At 46.6% G+C, this 18,854-nt stretch overlaps 1 pseudogene; it reads left to right on the top strand.

Annotated features, from left to right (window-relative positions):
- Nucleotides 1-201: 201 nt before the first annotated feature.
- LOC135920152 (uncharacterized) lies at nucleotides 202-932 on the top strand (annotated as a pseudogene).
- Nucleotides 933-18,854: the final 17,922 nt, after the last annotated feature.

The raw sequence follows: 18,854 nt of genomic DNA, 5'->3' as shown, positions 1-18,854 counted from the left end.
CGTTTATCAAGCGTATTGTCTCTTCTTCCTGTGCGCCGCGTATCTGATGCACGCGGTCACTGTTCGCATGTGCTATTGTATCGCTAGCCAATCGCATGTTTCGGCTGCACCCATGCCCCCTTTATAAGGCGAAGCCACTGAATCGTTGCGGTCTGTTAGGTTCATGTTTTTGTCTGAATATATGCTTGACTTCACGGCGTCTCTGGCCATCATGGCGACGAGGATGGGATCGTTCGGGCAGAGGCAATGACCAAACCTGAGGAAACGGCAACGACGCCACGGCAAGCGAGGACATCAGTGATGACCACCACCCTGGGATCTTTGGCCGAGTTCTGCCCAGACTCTGGCAATATCGAAGTCTACCTGGAAATGTTCGACCTTTATGCAACCGCCAATGGAATAGGCGCAAGTAAGAAGCTGCAAGTCTTCTTAACAATCCTGAGTGGAAAGGCTTACGTGACTTTGCGTAGCCTGCTGCTGCCGAAGAAACAAACGGAAGTCAAGTACGAAGAAGCTACAGAAGCTCTCCGAAAGCACTATGCTCCAAAACGATCAGTGGTTACCGAACGGTATAACTTTTACCATCAAAAGCAAGAGCCGGACGAAAGCCTAAAACAGTTCATCGTCGAGCTGAAAAAGACTGGCTGCGACGTGCTCGTTTGAAAGCTTTTTGGAAGATGCATGCCGGGATCGACTGATTGCTGGAATCAGGACGGATTCGATTTGATGCCGTCTTCTTGCCCTGTCAGGCGACGAAATCACCTGGGAGCGACTATGCAAAATTGAAACCGCCTGGGAAACGGCCTTGAAAGACACCTCAGAAATCCTACTGCAGGGGTGAACCACCAGTCCTGCCGACGTTTACTGGCATCGGGAGCCCACCACGCAAGGCAGGCGACACGCGACGAAGACCGCTAGCAACGAGCAGCGTGCCCCCCAAAACGGTCCAAGGAAGCAACGTGGGAAAGGCATTGTTCGCGCCTGTCATAGATGCGGCCGACTGCACGCGCCAGTGAGTTGTCCTTTTCTCAAAAGTACCTGCTTCAAATGCTCGAAGCCAGGGCATGCAGCGAAAATATGCAAAACAAAGGTCATGTAAAAGTTGAGGGGACCGTGCCGTCAACAGACATGCTTACTGTTAGTACCACTAACCAAGTTCATAGCTCTCCGCCTATTGTGCTTAAAGATAAAGTAGACGGCAAGGAGAGTCCGATGGAACTAGACACGGGAGCAGCGGTGACCATAATGTCCGAAAGAGAGTGATGAAAATTTTCCAAACTACCCATGTTCCAAAGACGACGTGCGTCTAGGAGTGTATAATGGCACTGCACTCAAAGTGAAAGGTGCAGCAAACGTCAATGTATCTTATCGGAACCGAAGCTACGATCTGCCTCTCATAGTCGCAAAGCAAGAAAATGAAGCCCGCGTGCCGACGCTTTTAGGTCGTGATTGGATGACTACACTAAAAGTTGACCTGCAGAATGCTGTTCAGCAGTTGCAGGGTGACGTGGATAACGTATAGGAGGGCAGGCAGATGTTGAAAGAAGTTGAAACAGTTGTGCGGTGATGTGTTTGAGCCAGGCTATGGTTCTATCAAAGGATTCACTGGTAGTATCCGAATGAAAACCGATGTGCATCCAACGTTTTGTAAGGCGAGACCAGTACCATATGTTTTGCGCGAACAAGTGGAGAATGTATTGCGTGACCTTGAGAAAGCTGGTGTGGTGTACAGAGTCAGGCACAGTGATTGGGCTACACCGCTAGTTGTCGTCCCAAAGAAAACAGGAAAAGAAATTAGGATATGTGGGGATTAGAGTTAAGGTCAAGTTTTACGAAACATCTCTGGAACAGCCTGTTACTTGGACGATGTGTTAATAGCAGGTATAAACGTGACATAGTGCTATCACCGTTCCCGAGAAGTGCTACAAGCGCTCAGTAAGCACGGCATTCATGTAAACGCAAGGAAATGCAAATTTTTCCAAGATATTTGGTACTTGGGGCACGAGCTAGACAAGCACGGCGTACACCCAGCAGCGGAAAAAGTAAAGGCGATGCGAGAAGCGCCAAAGCCAAGTAATGTCACTCAGCTAAAGGCATTTTTGGGCCTAGTAAACTACTACGCCGAATTTTTGCCTGACCTAGCAAATGTGCTAGAACCTCTCCACCAACTGTTGCGGAAGGGCAGCACATGGAAATGGTCGAGCCAGTGAGACGCATGTTTCAGTCGCTGTAAGAATTTCATCAGTGAAGACATGGTCTTGGAACTGTATGATGTAATGAAGGAAGTACAGCTGACATGTGACGCTTCTGCTTACGGCTTAGGCGCAGTGCTGTCGCACGTGGTTGAGGGCGTAGAGCGACCGATCGCGTTTGTATAACGGACGATGACACTTGCTGAGCGTACCTACGCGCAAGTGCAAAAAGAAGCTCTTGCAGTTGTTTTTGGAGTGAAGAAATTTCATAAATATCTGCATGGGTGTACTTTCAGTGTAATCACTGATCACCAGTCGCTCACAGTCATATTTGAGCCAAAGCACCACACAAATGCAGTAGCTGCAGCGCGTGTGCACCGCTGGGGAATTTTTCTTGCAAACTACAGCTTTCGTATTTTGCACAGACCACGAACAAAGATAGCCAATGCAGATGGATTATCACGACTTCCACTGCCAGAAGCCGGTGACGAGGCTGAAGAAATCTTTTATTTTTTGCCGGTCAATAAACTCCCCATACTGCAAGATATCGAACGTGAAACTGTGAAAGATCCAGTTGTCAGTGCTGTTCGTGAAATGGTATGGCACGGATGGCCGCGTGCTGTGGACGCTCATTATCAGCGTTACTTCGTGAGGTGATTTGAACTTTCACTGGATTGCGGTTGTATGGTATGGAACAACAGAGTCGTGATACCACATTCGCTTCAAAGTGAAGTTATGTGTTGGTTGCATGAGCAACACATTGGCATTACAAAGATGAAAGCCCTTGCAAGGTCAGTGGTTTGGTGGCCAAAGATAGCTGCTTGGAACAAAGTGTAAAGCAGTGTGAAATTTGTCAAAGCACAAAATCTCTGGTGCCACTAGCGCCGCTTTCATCTTGGAAGTGGTGCACAAGCAGTCGGGAGAGGCCACATCCAGACTTTGCTGAAAAAGAAAAAAAGATGTTCCTTTTAGCTGTAGACTCCTATTCCAAATGGTTGGAAGTAAGAGTCATGACGTCAACGACCGCGCAAAGCACGACCGAAACAGTGCGCTCGTTGTTCGCATGTCATGGCCTACCTACAGAGGTAGTCATTGATAACGGGCCGCGGTTTCGTGCAAAAGAATTTGAGCACTTCCTATTGTCAAACGGAGTTAAGCACACGCTTACTCCGCCATATCATCCGCAGTCTAATGGTTCGGCCGAACGTGCGGTTTTAAACAGTAGAGCAGTCGCTGTTGAAGCAATCGCTGGAAGACCAGAGGAATAGAAGTTCCAGGTCGCTGAAGCATTGAATTGATAATTTTCTGTTCGCTTATACAACAACGCCGCGTACATTCACCGACCAAACACCAGCTGAACTCTTCGTGAGGAGAAAGTTGCGCACAGCGTTGTCGTTATTGAAACCAGATATGCAGGATGCAGTAAATGCCAAATCTGAGAGGAATGTACGTAGCGCAAACAAGAGGAGGAGTTCGCCCAGAGTATTTTCTGTTGGGGATAGAGTGTTTGTGCGTTCAGTACGTGGGGATCAGATGAAATGGCGTCCAGGCAAGATTGTGGATATGAAATCGGCAATGACATACCTTGTGGTTGTGGATGGACAGACGCGGTTTGTGCACGCGGACCATTAGCGACATTTTTGTGTCAAGCCTGGTAGTGCTGTGAAAGAAAATGATGTACCTTTGCCACATGCAAGTAAACTGCTTGAAAGGGACAGTTTCCTTGCACCCACCTCAAACCAGCCAGTGTCGGATCGGAGTGATGGTTGCCCACTCTCACGGGGAGCCCAAAGTGCATCAACGTCAGAAAAGAACGATGCCGGTTCACCATTTGCGTCAGTGCGTCATTGCGTCAGTGCGCCATTTTCGCGCGCAGCAGCGGCAACGGGCGCACGCTTCAACGTTGCCTAATGTTTGCCCAACTACTTTGCAGGTTGGTTGCTTTTCGGCCTTTCTGTGCTATAAGGTATTTCTTGTGCTACCGTTGCTGCTGCTGCTGCTGCTGCCGCTGCCGTTTTCTCTGCGATGTCTAAGGAAAGCTTGATAGAGTGCCTAAAGTGCCATGGCCAAGTGTCTGAGGGCGATTTCTTCATAATGTGTGCTTCCTGTGACTAGCCTTACCACCTGGGAGATTGCTCTGGCCTTAGCACCTCTAAATTTCGCAAACAAAGGGACTCTTTGAAAGCTACTTGGAACTGTGCAACCTGTGTAGTCGCTAGTAGTAGAAGCGCATGTGTTCCTGGCGAATCAAACGCCTCCAACATTGAGCGCAAACTAACTGAGCTTAACGATAAGTTTTCCATTCTCCTTCCGCTCGTCGCAAAAGTAGACGCCCTTCCTGAACTGGTCACGAAAGTGACCAGCATTGAATCGTCACTCGCTCTTATCTCTCAAAAGTACGACCAAATAATGGACAAACTTAACAAACACGAGAAGGATGTCACTTCCCTGAAGAAGAGGGTAGAATGCATTGAATCGGGTACCTCGCCAGTAGTTGAGCAAATGAAGCATTAACTGAATGACCTGTAGCAGTACAGCCGACGCCTGAACATTGAAATTCAGGGTATTGTAAAAACTGAGAATGAAAACTTGCTCGGAAAGATTAACGGCCAGGCCTGAACACTGAAACTGCCCGAGATAACGAGCTCCGACGTTGACGCCCTTCACCGGCTGCCAGCACGGCCAGTTAAAGAATCTGTTTTATTTGCTCGGTTTCGTTCAACCACCCTTAAGGAAGCGTGGTTACAGAGCCGCTCTGTCCTTAAATTCAAGAAGCCTAACATGCGTATCTTTGAAAACGTGACTGCTTTCAACAAACATCTCCTGTGGCTTGCGCGAAAGAAGGCAGAAGAAAAATGCTACCGTTTGGTGTGGCAAAAGAATGGGCATGTGCTTGTCCGTAAGGACGAGGGCGATGGCGTCATTCGTATCCGTAACGAACATGACCTCGGAAAAATGGTATAGGCGGTTAAGCCTCCGTTCCTAAATGCGATAGTGATTTCGAATGCCCGTCGCAAAAGATTCCTGCCGTTATCATGATATCGCATCTTTCCACAGCGTTGTATCTGTGCAACAGAAGCAATCAAGTTTTTTTTTCTTATTATCATTTAAATGCGCAGAGCTTAAGGAATAAACAGGAAGAACTGTACTCTTTTCTGTCTTCTGTACACTACAATTTCGATGTACTGGCGTTTAGTGAAACGTGGTTTACTAATGACTGGAATGTCGTGCAACTCGATGGCTACAATTTCGAGGCACAATGTAGAAAAAACAAAAGGGGCGGTGGCGTGGCCCTTTATATCAAAAATGAATATTCATATAATACTCTGTTGTTATTTCAGATTTTGAGTCTGTTTTCATCACAGCTACCGTATTCACACTTGGAATTATCTACCACCCGCCCTCTGGATCCTTAGAAGAATTTTACCGCTTTTTTGAACCAATGTTGGAATATTTTGCATCTTTTAGGTCGGCAGTAATTATTCTAGGTGATTTCAATATAAACCTTTTAAACCAAACTGATTTAGTTACAGAATTTGTCGATATTATATTAAATGGTTTTTCGGATGTTATTGATGTTCCCACATGCATAACGGCCACTTCTGAGACTCTGCTTGACTTATGCCTCACAAATCTTGATAAAAACGATATTATTGCTGGTGTACTTACTACTGCTCGCAGTGGCCATATGCCTCTTTATTGTTTTGCTCCGAAACGCTCGGTGCATAGGGTGACACCCATAGCTACAACCATTACTGCTGGCCTATAACATTGAGTTGTATTGATAATTTTCGACAACTTGTATCTTTGATAGACTGGGGTAGACTAATGCAAGATACTAATCCTAATGACTTCTATGATGGATTTCTTGATAAAATTATTGGAGCATATGATCGTGCGTTTCCGATCAAAATAATTATAAAATGTAAGAAAGCAAGAAAACCTTGGATAACCCGAGAGCTATTGCGTCGATTAAAAGAAAAAAAATAACCTTTTCCAGAAATTTATAAAACACAGAGACTTGTCAATGCTTATAAAATTTAAAAAGATCAGAAATAAGCTGAGCTTGGATATTAAGAAGTACCGAATTTCTTATTATGCTAGTAAATTTGCCGAAATATATTATTACCCTCAGAAAACCTGGCGCACTATCAAAGACTTACTACGGAAAACGCGAACTGACGTCCCTCAAGAAATGAAAATAGATGGGCAGAGATTAACTGGTAAGGCTCTCGCTATTGTGTTTAACCATCACTTTTTGACTTTTGGAGCGTCGGAAGGGACCACCTGTGGGGATTTTGAAACATATATAAAACAGAATTTGCCACAAACCTTATTTCTTTACCCGGTTACCAAACTTGAAATTGTTGGTATAATTAACAGTCTTAAAAGTAATGTTTCGTGTGGTTTCGATGGCATTAAAGCAGCCCCAATTAATGCGGTCTCAGATTTGCTATCCGACGTAGTTTGCCACTTAATGAATACTATCTTGACAGGAGTATTTCAGGATAAAACGAAAGTTGCTAGGGTTTCAGTTATGCATAAAGGTGGCCCTCTTGACTGTATTTCTAACTACAGGCCAATATCAGCACTTCCGCTATTCTCCAAAATAGCATAGAAAGTTATAAATTCTAGAATTTCTCAGCATTTATGTAAGCACAACCTAATATACGAATACCAGTACGGATTTCGGCAAGCAAATCGACTGAGTCAGCATTATTAAACATCAGAGAAAAAATTGTAACTAATATAGAAAATCAACTGTACAAAATAGGCATTTTCTTAGATTTTAACAAAGTCTTCGATTCTATTAAACATCCCATACTGTTTGTGAAGTTACCGTATTATGGAATAAGAGGACTTCCACTTATGTTACTGCGTAGTTGCCTAACTAACCGTACTCAGTTCGTTGTAATTAAGAATGTACAGTCGGATACGGAATTCATAAGTTATGGAGTTCCGCAAGGAGCTCTATTAGGACCAACAATATTCTTGCTGTGTATAAACGATATCGTCAACATCCCCCTGACCAGAGACCTTGTCCTTTACGCAGATGATAAAATGTGTTTTTCACATCTAATAACCTTTTGTCTCTCACTCGTACTGTTAATTTATGCCTTCAAAATTTGTCCTACTGGTTAGATGCAAATAAACTCTTATTGAATGTTAGGAAAACCAAATACATTGTCTTCTCATTCGTTAAAAAAACCTGTTCACCTTGATAGCTCTATAACTTTTAAAATATCTCAATTAGAGCGGGCTTCAGAATACAAGTTCTTAGGGGTAGTATTTCATGAAAATCTTCGATGGACAAGTCACGTGAATTTTATTAAACGTATTATTGCTAAATCAATGGGAATGCTAAATAGATTTCGGACGTTGTTGCCAATAAGATTAAAACGGCAACTTTATTTTAGTACTGTACTTTACCGTATACAACATTGTCTGCTAGTTTGGGGGTTTGCATCAAAGTATAATTTGGAACGACTATACATAATGCAGAAGAAAAGTATACGATTTATTCAAAACATATTATAGTCGTGATTATACATCCCCATACTTTGCCGAGAACCGGACACTTCATATAGAAATGTTATATAAACAGCGTTTGTTGGAATTGATATTTCTCAAATTAAAAGCAAATCGTGAGCTGTTTTTTCATACATGTACAAATACGGAGACACCATATTATTTCGGAAATGAAAACTGTAAAAACTAAAACGATAACTAGATACGGTATGCAATGATTAAAATGGCGAATTCAGAACTTTCTGAATTGTTATCCATCGTTTTAGATACAATGGAGAGTTCTGCCTCTTTTCTTGCCTTCAGAAAACTAACTAAAATGTGCTTCTTCCAACAGTTGTAATTTCGTAGTACATTTGTTTTGTTTTCTTGAATACAATTGTAGTCCATTGGCCTTATTATTTATGTGTCTTCTTGATGATGAATGTGTTGCCGACTACTTGTGTCATTCTTCCTTATCTTGCTTTATCGTGATCTAGACTCTGTACATGCATTTTTTATTTCTATGTGTTTGATATTTATTTTGCAGTGTGTTTTGAAGCATGTAACGCTCATGTTGTGTGCTGCGCGTCCTGTCTGGTCTGAAAGGCCTAGTCAGGTTACTGTTAGTGCCGCGTTTTGCCTTGGCACCAAGACAAACCGCTATTGAGCGTTGTTTTGTCAATAAACAAATAAACAAACAAACCTGTGCTGCCCAGGCGCAGCGCTCGTGATAAGCGGAAGCAGGATCGTCTGACGTATGACAGATTCTGATCTCGTTGGAGGGGAAGTGTATCTGTGCAACCTTTATCAAGCGTATTGTCTCTTGTCACTGCGCGCCGAGTATCTGATGCACGCAGTCACTGTTCACATGTGCTATTCTATCGTTAGCCAATCGCATGCCTCGGCTGCACCCATGCTCCCTTTATAAGGCGAAGCCACTGAATGGTTACGGTCTGATGTTCATGTTGCTGTCCGAATAAATGCTTGACTTCACGGCGTCTCTGGCCAACAATAACAAAATGCGCCATTTTCCTCACGGCATGCTTTCTTTACAAATAAGCCGCGCGCTTGGCGTTGACTTTCACCCATGGGTAATCAGTGACCCCTAGCATTGAAGTTACGTCAAGCAGCCATGCTAGTTAAAAAATTTGAACTTTTACCTCCACAGGTCTGGTCTGGCTATATCGCGCTTGTGCCCTTTATGCAATGAAAATGAATTCCAGGAACACTTCCTTTTGACAAGCCGCCATTTCATTATTCAACGGAAAATATCTTTAGAAGAACCACAGCAAATTGTTATACACACGAAGTCTAATCTAGCTTTACTTGAACAAGTGCGAATGTGATTTTTATGCTTTATATAGTTAGGCAGCGGTGCGCAAGCGGTCTGCAACTTCGCTCAGCCACCCGTTAATTAAGATCTCCGAAAAGAAAAAGCGGTGCATTTAGCAGCTTGTGTCTAATGTTTGCTAAGGATTTGGACAAAAAATCAATGAAAGCTTCCTGTTTATCAGGTGGTCTGTAACGAATGCCAAAAACTGTTTTTATCGTATTGTTATCGACACATACCCATGAAAGTTCAAGGTTACTATCAAGACATATTAGGTAAGATGATAATGTCTTTCTAACAGCGATAACCCTTATGAAAATGAGCAATAAGTTTCTGTAGAGAACGTCATAAGTTCCGAATGTGACATCAGACATTCATAAGAAATGCATCGTCTGTTTTTTTTTTTTGGCATCACAAGTACATCAGAGACTCAAATGACAATGCACCTTAAGATTTCTGATGAGAAAAGTATACAGCTTTTTTGTGTTATTGCTAATGTCAAAGTACATCATATATGAACGTGTACGGTGCCAAGACGTGAAAAATTCTTTCTAATTAGATAGCATATAACAGCTCATGAGGCGGAAAATCCGGCATTGTTGGCGTGAGCACATTATGTACAAGCTCTCCACCTTAGTTACAACCTCTCAACATTTCATGGGAGTCGAAACCACTACATACGGTGGTAATTAAGGCTAGAAACACGCGACCTTTGGTGTTGATTAAAGCAAAATTAATTAGGATACAGTTAATAAAAGCACTGGAACACACGACCTTTGGTGGGAGTCGAGCCCACGGCCTTTGGTGTTAATGAAAGCAATGTTAATGAAGACCATGAATACTTGTTTAGCACAATACAACGGACACAAGAAAGGTGACAGGACAAGGGGCTCTCATGACAAGGTTATCAAGATCAAGATAATCAACACACAGTTACTGAAGATTTTGTAATGCACTCGAACCCATGACCCTTAGTGGAAGTCGAACCTTCGACCCTTGTTGATAATGAAGGCGATGTTAATTAAGGTGCAGGTAATTAAATAGTTAACGAAGACACTCGAAGCCACGACCTTCTGTGGTAATGAATGCAATGTTAATTAAGGTACAGTTAAGATACAGTGATTTATGTCACTCAATCCCTAGACTTTTGTTAATGAAGACAATATTAATTAAGGTACATTAATTAAGATATATAAATTAGGACAATCGAACCCACGACATTTGTTGGTAATGAAGGCGAAATTAGGATATAGTAAATTTAGGCACTCGAACCCACCTTTGTTGTTAAAGCTGTTGTTAATTCAGACACATTTATACAATATATAGATAAACAACACACTCGAACCCATGATCTTGTGCAGCAGTCGCGCCCGTGAACATTGGTGTTAATGAAGGCTATGTTAATTAATGTACAATTAAAATATAGGTAAATAATGCACTCGGGCCCATCACTATTGGTGGGAGTCAAACCCATGACAATTGGGGTTAATGAATACGACGTTAATTAGGCCACTGTTAATCAGGTTATAATTAATTAAGGTACAATTTATTACCACAGATAATTAAGTGACTCTATCCCATGACCTTGAGTGGGAGTCGGACCAACGAACTTTGGTGGTAATGAAGGTGATGTTAATTATAGCACCATTATTAAGATATAGTTAAACCCTCGGACCCATGACTTCATGGGAGTCGTACCCATGGCCATTGGTGTTAATCAAGACGATGTTAGGTAAGGTACCATTTGATTAGGATATAGTTAATGAAGGCACTCGGACCCGTCACCTTTGGTGGCAATCGAATCCCGGGGCTTATGGTGGGAGTGGTTTAGATTAATCGCTGGGGGCAGTGTAAGAGCCCATTTCAAGACTGCCATCGAGGAAGCCGTGTCATCGTCGTAATTATCATGTAACATTCATTGTTAACCACCGTTCCTGCGCCCACCCCTCATATAATGTCCGGCCGGGACCGTTGAGGTTCAAATAAATAAAACAAATAAACAAAAATGAAGAAAAGGATATAACATAGCGTGAGCGCCGAGTACTCTGGAAACGATTCCGATTGATCAGGGCTAGGCACAAGACAGCGACGTCATTTTCTTTTCTTTTTAAAAAGCACTGCGTGTTCGCGTTTCCTCGTTATCACTTTCGGTAAACAGTGAGTGAGTGAGTAAGTGAAACAACTTTATTTGGTCCATTATAGACTCGAGCAAACTCCACGTCAGCTGGCTAGGCCCATTCGGGGCCCATCAGGTGAAACCTGACGGCCCTCTTGCGAGCCCTCTGGACTGCCAGGATTTGAGAGGTCTAATCCTGGGCCCTAATTAGCTACATCATTTCCTCTTGAGTGAAAGGAGGACCGGCAAAGGCGCAGCCCCAAAGGACATGTTTGAAGTCCGCATAATCACCACACAGAGGGCAGTCCGGGCTTGGGAACCATTCCGGGTACATTGTGTGCAGTGCCGCGGGGCTCGGGTAAGTGCTTTGTTTGCAGAAGTCTGAGAGTGACTGCCTTGGCCCTGCACAGCGAGGAGTGCGGCAAAGGCAGGATTCTTCTTGGCAGATAATTATATTGACACGTGTACTTATATTTATAGGGCGACCACGTTTCGCCGCCTAGCAAATGTAATCGCACAGCGCGGGACGCGCCTGCATGTATCCGATGTTTCTGGAAAGTTATCGATGCTTCTATCCGGCTGTCTGTTGTTGCCGAACGTTGTGTTATCTGATTTCATCGCGTGACGCGAATGGTGTAGAACTCTATAGAAGGCACGCGGGTCCGAACGATTAGTCTGGAGGAGGAGGAGGAGGAATAAACATTTATTGATGAGGCAAAAAAAAATGACGGAAGGGAGCGGTGCAGGGTGGGTCCCTATTCCAAGACTCCAGTGGCCATCGCGACCCGCCCAGCTTGGTCCAAGAGGCATTTCTGGGCCTCGAGTTTAGGAAGAGCGAGCATGGCCTCCCAGGGCTCCCTTAGCAAGGTGAGTACCAAAGGTGAATTAATGGCATGAGGTCTTTTGGCGCACTCCCATCTTACGTGAGGCAATGAAGGCCATGACCCGCACCACGGGCAAGAGTTAGTGTACAAGGTTGGGTTTATTTTATGGTATCTACCCAAATGTGGGTAGGTATCCGTCTGTATTCTTCTATATTTCTGCGCCTCCTCTACATTGAGTAGTTTGTGGGGTGGGGCGTACTGTTGCCGGGTTCTTCGCTGGTGCTCCAGTATATCGCGGACCAGTAGGCGATCGTCTTTTTCATCGTTGTGCGTATCTCCAGCTCGGTTAGTAAAGCCTCGAGCTAGAGTGTGTGCCTGTTTGTTTCCCGAGATACCCTCGTGGCCAGGACACCATAATATTGCATGATCTTCTTTCAATGTGTCGCCTATGATCTTAAGGGCGACTTGTGGTATGTTGCCTTGTAGGTACATTCTGCATGCCACTTGTGAGTCGGACATTATTAAAGCTGAGCTGTTATGCTTTTCCTTGTATGCGATAGCGAGAGCAATCGCCGCTGCTTCTGCTGTTGCAGTACACCTAGTGCGTATCGAGGCTGATGTGTGAAGCGTTCCGTGGCGTGTGGGTTGAACTGCCACTATTACATGTCCTTTGCTAAATCTAGCTGCATCAGTATACATTACGTCTTTATTACTGCCGAAGGTTTTCTGAAGATGTCTAGCTCTCGCTTGTCTTCTCGCTGTGTGATAAGTTTTGTTCATGTTGCGTGGGATTGGGGAGACCACTATGCGCTCGCGTATTGGATCCGGCATTGCGGTCGTTTGTTCCCTGGAGTACTGCGGTCGCAATGGGTAACCTAAACGCGACAGAACGTTTTTACCTGTGCTTGTGAGGCAAAGTCGTTCTCTTTGTGTCATGAGAACGGCTGCTCTTAACTCTTCAAATGTGTTGTATATGCCTAGAGCTTGCACCCTCTCGTTTGCCGCATTCTTAGGAAGCCCATTAGTCTGGAACATTCGACAACTGCTGTATAAAAGGGGACGCACTTGACCCGCTGATCAGATTTTTGACGATCGCCGACTTTGTTCGCCGCTCTCGTAGTGCTTTAAGTGTATCCTGTTTCTTGGGCACAGGTTCGCCCAATAAAAGCTAGTTTTGCTTTTCACAGTATTGCGACTGTGTTCTTTGACGTCACGACCACGTGACATCTGGTGGAGGTGCGTTTCGTCCATGTGCTGGATGCCCCCAACAAGCCGTGATGCAAGCCCGGACCGTAAAGGGAGCACCAACGTAGTCACGGACCATCGAGCAAGCCGTTGTCTACAACACCTGCCCCCGGAGCACGGACTTCAACATGAGAAGACCAAGAAGATTGCGGTCAAAACAACCCCAATGGCTGCCCCAGTCTCACCCATCGTACTTCAACAACCCAGAGAGCCCCCTACCTTCCGTGGAGCTACGTCGGAGGATCCTGAAACCTGGCTCGAAACCTTCGAAAGGATCTCGACCTTCAATAACGGGACCTCTGAGGATAAGCCAAGACACGTGTACTTCTCTTTGGAAGATGCCGCGAGGACTTGGTTCGAGAGCCGGGAGTCCCCCCTAGCAACATGGGACCTGTTCCGCAGTAACTTCCTGAGGACGTTCACGAGCGTTGTCCGAAAAGAAAGGGCCGAAGTTCTGCTGGAAACCCGAGGCCAACTACCCAATGAGACCATCGCCATCTTCACAGAAGAGATGACCCGTCTCTTCCGGCACGCCGACCCGGAAATGTCCGAAGAGATAAAAGTGCGTTCCTTGATGCGAGGCGTCAAGCAATAACTTTTCGCCGGACTAATCCGAAACCCACCGAAGACCGTAGCTGAGTTCCTGACAGAGGCTACGACGATTTACAATACGTTAGAAATGCGCAGTAGGTAATATAATCGCCAATTACTCACGCCTCAGTAAACGATCAAGCGCTGGGCTCCGCTGACCTCCTAGAGACCATAAGGGCCATTGTGGACGAAGAACTCGGCAAGGTCCTGCCTTCGTCGCAACCACAAGTAGCCTCAATGGCTGGCATCGTGAAAGATGAGGCTCAGCGATCGCTGGGAGCTCCTGACGTGCAACCTCAATTACCGCAGCCCCAGCCAGAAGCGACCTACGCCGCCATCGCACGCCGTCAAGTTCCCCCTCCGCGACCACGCCTAGGCCCTGCAACGACGCAATTCCGTCCTCCGCCGCCAGCACAGCCACCCGTCACCCAGCGCATCTACGCGAGGAAGACGGACATTTGGCGCGCCCCCGACCACCGCCCGCTCTGCTACCACTGCGGTGAAGCCGGCCGCGTCTACCGACGATGCCCATACCGGGAGATGAGACTGCGAGGTTTCGCCGTCAACGCTCAGCGCCCGCAGCAAGGCGAACGCCCCCGTGACATCGCCGACTACCTCGCCGCTACTCAGTGGAGCCATCAACGACCGTTCCGTTCGCCATCACCAGGCCGCTACCTGTCGCCGCAGAGCCGACCATACACCGGCCCAGCCCGGGGCCGCTCTGCGAGCCCATATCCGGAAAACTAAAAGGGGCAACCGATGGAGGTGCGGTTGCTGTTCGTCGAACTGACGAAGATCCTCCGCCGCCGACGAAGCCGACGAAGAGACCATCTCGACGACATAATGACACGCCGCCGTCCCGACGAAGTCCGGAAGCCAAGACTGCACCAACGAAAGATGACTTGACCACTCGACGTTCCAGCTTCAGTTCAGCACGACGCAGCCGTGATCCGACGCCAAGACCTAACTGCAACGCCAGACAAAGAACCACCGACCTCGACGTGCTTCTCGATGGCCACGCAGTTACCGCCTCAGTGGACACAGGGGCTGATTACTCCGTCATGAGTGGACACATCGCCGTCCAGTTGAAGAAAGTTAAGACCGCATGGGAAGGCCCTCAAATTCGGACGGCTGGAGAACACCTCATCACGCTGTCTGGAATCTGCACGGCAAGAATTACCATTCATCTTACCTGCCACCATCGTTATCCTGCAACAGTGTTCACGAGACGTCATTCTCGGCATGGACCTCCTGAACCAACACGGCGCAATCAGCAACCCGAAGTCGAAGTCAATAACGCTGTCGGAAGATCAAGCGATACCGCCGGAGAGCCTTCGTAGTCACCACGCCTTGAGTGTGTTCGAAGATCAAGTGAGCATCCCGCCTCGCTCCAGCATTGTTATCTCGGTTGGCACTGAAACGCCCGCTGACGTAGAAGGCGGCATCGAAGGCGCCCAACGTCTATTGCTCGACCGTGAAATATGCGCCGCAAGGGGGATCGCTCGACTGCATGGAGGAAACACGAAAGTGTTACTGACAAACTTCAGCCAGGAGTTCAATCACATCAACAAGGGCACGACGATCGCATACATCCAGGAAATTCTGGAAACGAGCAATGCGTTGGTCCTCTCGGATTCTGTCGCATCTACCCCGACGACTGTACTTCCTGAGCCAGACGTCGACATAAATCCAAGTCTCCCCGTGATTAAGCGGCAACAGCTCAGAAGTCTGCTTCGACGATACAAAGACTGCTTTTTGACGTCATCGAAGATTCGACAAACACCAGTCGCAAAGCATCGCATAATAATCGAAGAGTGCGCTCGACAACTCCGCCAGGGCCCTTACCGAGTTTCGACGCGAGAACGCGTAGCTATAAGACAACAGGTCGACGAAATGCTGTGCGACGACATCATCCAGGCGTCGAAAAGCCCATGGGCGTCTCCAGTTGTTTAGTGAAAAAAAAAGGAGGGAACCCTACGTTTCTGCGTCGATTATCGTCGACTGAACAAAATCACGAAGAAAGACGTATACCCCCTCGCACGGATAGACGACGCATTGGATCGGCTCTGCAATGCTAAATACTTCTCATCGATGGACCTCAAGTCTGGCTACTGACAAATGGAAGTCGACGAAAGGGATCGCGGAAAGACCGCGTTCATCACGCCAGATGGCCTCTATGACTTCAAGGCTATGCCATTTGGACTGTGCTCGGCGCCTGCAACGTTCCAGCGCGTGATGGACACGGTTTTATCAGGATTGAAGTGGCAGGCCTGTCTTGTTTACTTGGATGACGTCGTGGTCTTCGCCGGAAATTACGACGATCACCTTAAGCGTCTTGTGACACTATTAGAGGCCATCAAGTCATCTGGGTTCACTCTGAAGCCGGAAAAGTGTCGCTTCGCTTACGATGAGCTTCTATTCCTAGGCCACGTCACCAGCAAATCTGGGGTATGCCCAGACCGGCAGAAGACAGCTGCCATCGCACGTTCCCGCAGCCAATCGACTAGAAGGCAGTGCGCACGTTCCTTGGCATGTGTGCCTACTATAGGCGCTTTGTCAAGGACTTTTCACGCATCGCGGAGCCGCTAACACATCTAATGGAATCTGATGTCGAGTTCAAGTGGGAAACGCCGCAGGCCGACGCATTTCAAGAACTAAAACGACGCATGCAGTCGCCGCCGGCACTTGCACACTTCGACGAGGACGCCGATACTGAAATCCACACTGACGCCAGTAGCCTAGGCCTCGGTGCCGTCCTAGTCCAGAGGAAAGACTGACTTGAACGGGTTATATCATATGCTAGCCGGTCGCTGTCAAAAGCGGAAGGCAATTATTCTACGACTGAAAAGGAATGTCTCGCCATCATTTGGGCTACAGCGAACTTCCACCCTTACCTCTAGGGCAGGCCATTTCCTCTATGGCAGACCACCTCTATGGCAGGCCATTTCTTCTACATCCGGCTCTTTTCCTTCGTGTGTGCCTTTCTCGTGTTTTCGTTCTTCAGTCATTTGCATCGATTTGCTTGCCACCGCAACTTGTAGAGCTCGCCTATACACTTACTCGCTCAAGCATTCTTAGCTACCGCCGGAAGTCGCCGTGTTGTTCGGGGGACTGATGCCTTCGGAGGGCCACATTAAGAGAACATGCCGAATTTTGCGCTCTGAAGCATTTCGACAGGTACGCTTCTACACCGACTGCTTGCAGGTTGTGAACCAGAACGAGCTGCATTTCCACAGTGCTCAGAAGAAGTTCCTTCAAGATTTGCGAATGGCGTCTCAGACAGCAGTCTTCCTGTGGGGCAGCTTGGTGGTTCGACTGACTAGGAGAGGACGTAGGAATCCGGGGCAAGGCCAAGAGGTATCAATATTCGGGGATGCCTCAATTCCGAAATATGTTGCCGATCTACTCAAGCTCGGTTCTAAATTTTGTGAGCACCCTTCTCTGGACAAGACGGAACTGCTCAGCCTCGTCTGGACAGCTGCCGGTAGAGCAAGAACAGATGAAGCTGACAGATGCATCAGAGAAGGTGTTGACTGCCTGCCCCAGCAGGTCAAAAAAGGCAACACAGTTCGGCTCCGCACAGCAGTGACCGTCCATCGAAATGCGGGGCTCAAGCTGCTCCTATCCGACAAAGAAGGCGGTTTTGTCGTGATACCTGGTGGTTTGTACAAGAGCAAAGCAGATTCGACCATTCTAGGCAACTTTAAGGAAGTGCATGGAGTGCCTCCTGCGAAGGTCAAAACATAGGCTGTTCAGCTCTGCGAAAAAGCCGGACTCTCCAAGCTGGCCTCCTCCATAAAGGCCTGCAAGGAAACCAGTCTTTCTGTGTTTTTCAGTGCCAAGACGCACAAAGAACTGTACCCGTTTCGGGCCATTGTTTCTGAGCGTGGAACCTGGCAACGACAATTGGGAGTGTTCCTGCAAAGGTTTTTGTGCCTCTTCGACATTGATGACCCCTTCCTCATAAAGACGCCAGGTACCGTCTCCACCTTCCTCCGTGAGGAATGTCCAAAGGCTATCCGAGCCTTTTCCGTGGGCATCAAGGACTTGTATTACTCCTTGCCTCAAGAAAATGTATGCATTGAAGTCGGCCATTGCATTGACAAATATGGTGTTCTTAGGTTTCAGAATGCAAGGGGTATCAACGTCGACAAGTGTTTAGAGCTTTTAAGGTTTTATATGCTTTCCACTTTCGTTTCAATGGAGGATAAGCTTTTTATACAGAAGAAAGGTGTGTGCATTGGTTCATGTATAGCCCCTGTTCTTAGTGACATATTATTAGCCAGCTATGACCGCAATCTTGTAACTAAGCTCAGCCAGACAAGCACTGTAAAAGTGATGCGATACGTCGATGACTTTCTAATTTTTTACAATACTAACGCCACTGACGCGCAGCCTGCTGCTGCTTTAATATTTGACTTGTTCCGCGCAGTTCTAGATTCTTTCGAATTGACCACGGAGCATCCGTCAGACAACAAACTTCGTTTCTTAGACTTGGAGCTAACGTTCTTAAGCAATCATGTATGTTGGGGTTACGCTCCTCGGTCTCTTAAGAACCTTCTTCCATTTTCGTCCGCGCACTCAAAGATAGTCAAGCGCGGTATAGCAAGATCCTGCATGAAGGCGGCTCTCATGCGGTCATGTGACCACCAAGTGGATGTAAGCTTCGAAAAGCAAGTAGCCAGACTGAAGCTCGCAGGTTTCTCGATACCACTTTTGACCAGCATCGCTGAAAGCCTCGCAGCGAACCTTAAAGGAAAGCAGTCGGCCGCTGCTCTGTCCGAGAATCACTCACGGCAAATGATTGCGGTTATACCATATGTTCACCAGGTTGCGCACAATCTCAAAAAGGTTGTCAGTAGGGCAGGCGTCAGGTTGCTGTTTACTGCCAAAAATAAGTTAGGTAGCCTGTGCCACCAAGTCAATAGGGTAAGCAATAACAACAAAAAAGTTGTAAAAAACAGCACAGACAGAGGTTTGTTGGTGACTGCAGTGACTATGTGGTGTACAAGATCCCCCTTTCATGCAAGCGTTTTTATATCGGCCAA

This window comes from Dermacentor albipictus, chromosome 6 (assembly GCF_038994185.2).
Source record: "Dermacentor albipictus isolate Rhodes 1998 colony chromosome 6, USDA_Dalb.pri_finalv2, whole genome shotgun sequence".
Classification (NCBI taxonomy): Eukaryota; Metazoa; Arthropoda; class Arachnida; order Ixodida; family Ixodidae; genus Dermacentor; species Dermacentor albipictus.
Note: the sequence above shows the minus strand (reverse complement) of the source record. Positions and strands in the feature narration are given on the sequence as shown.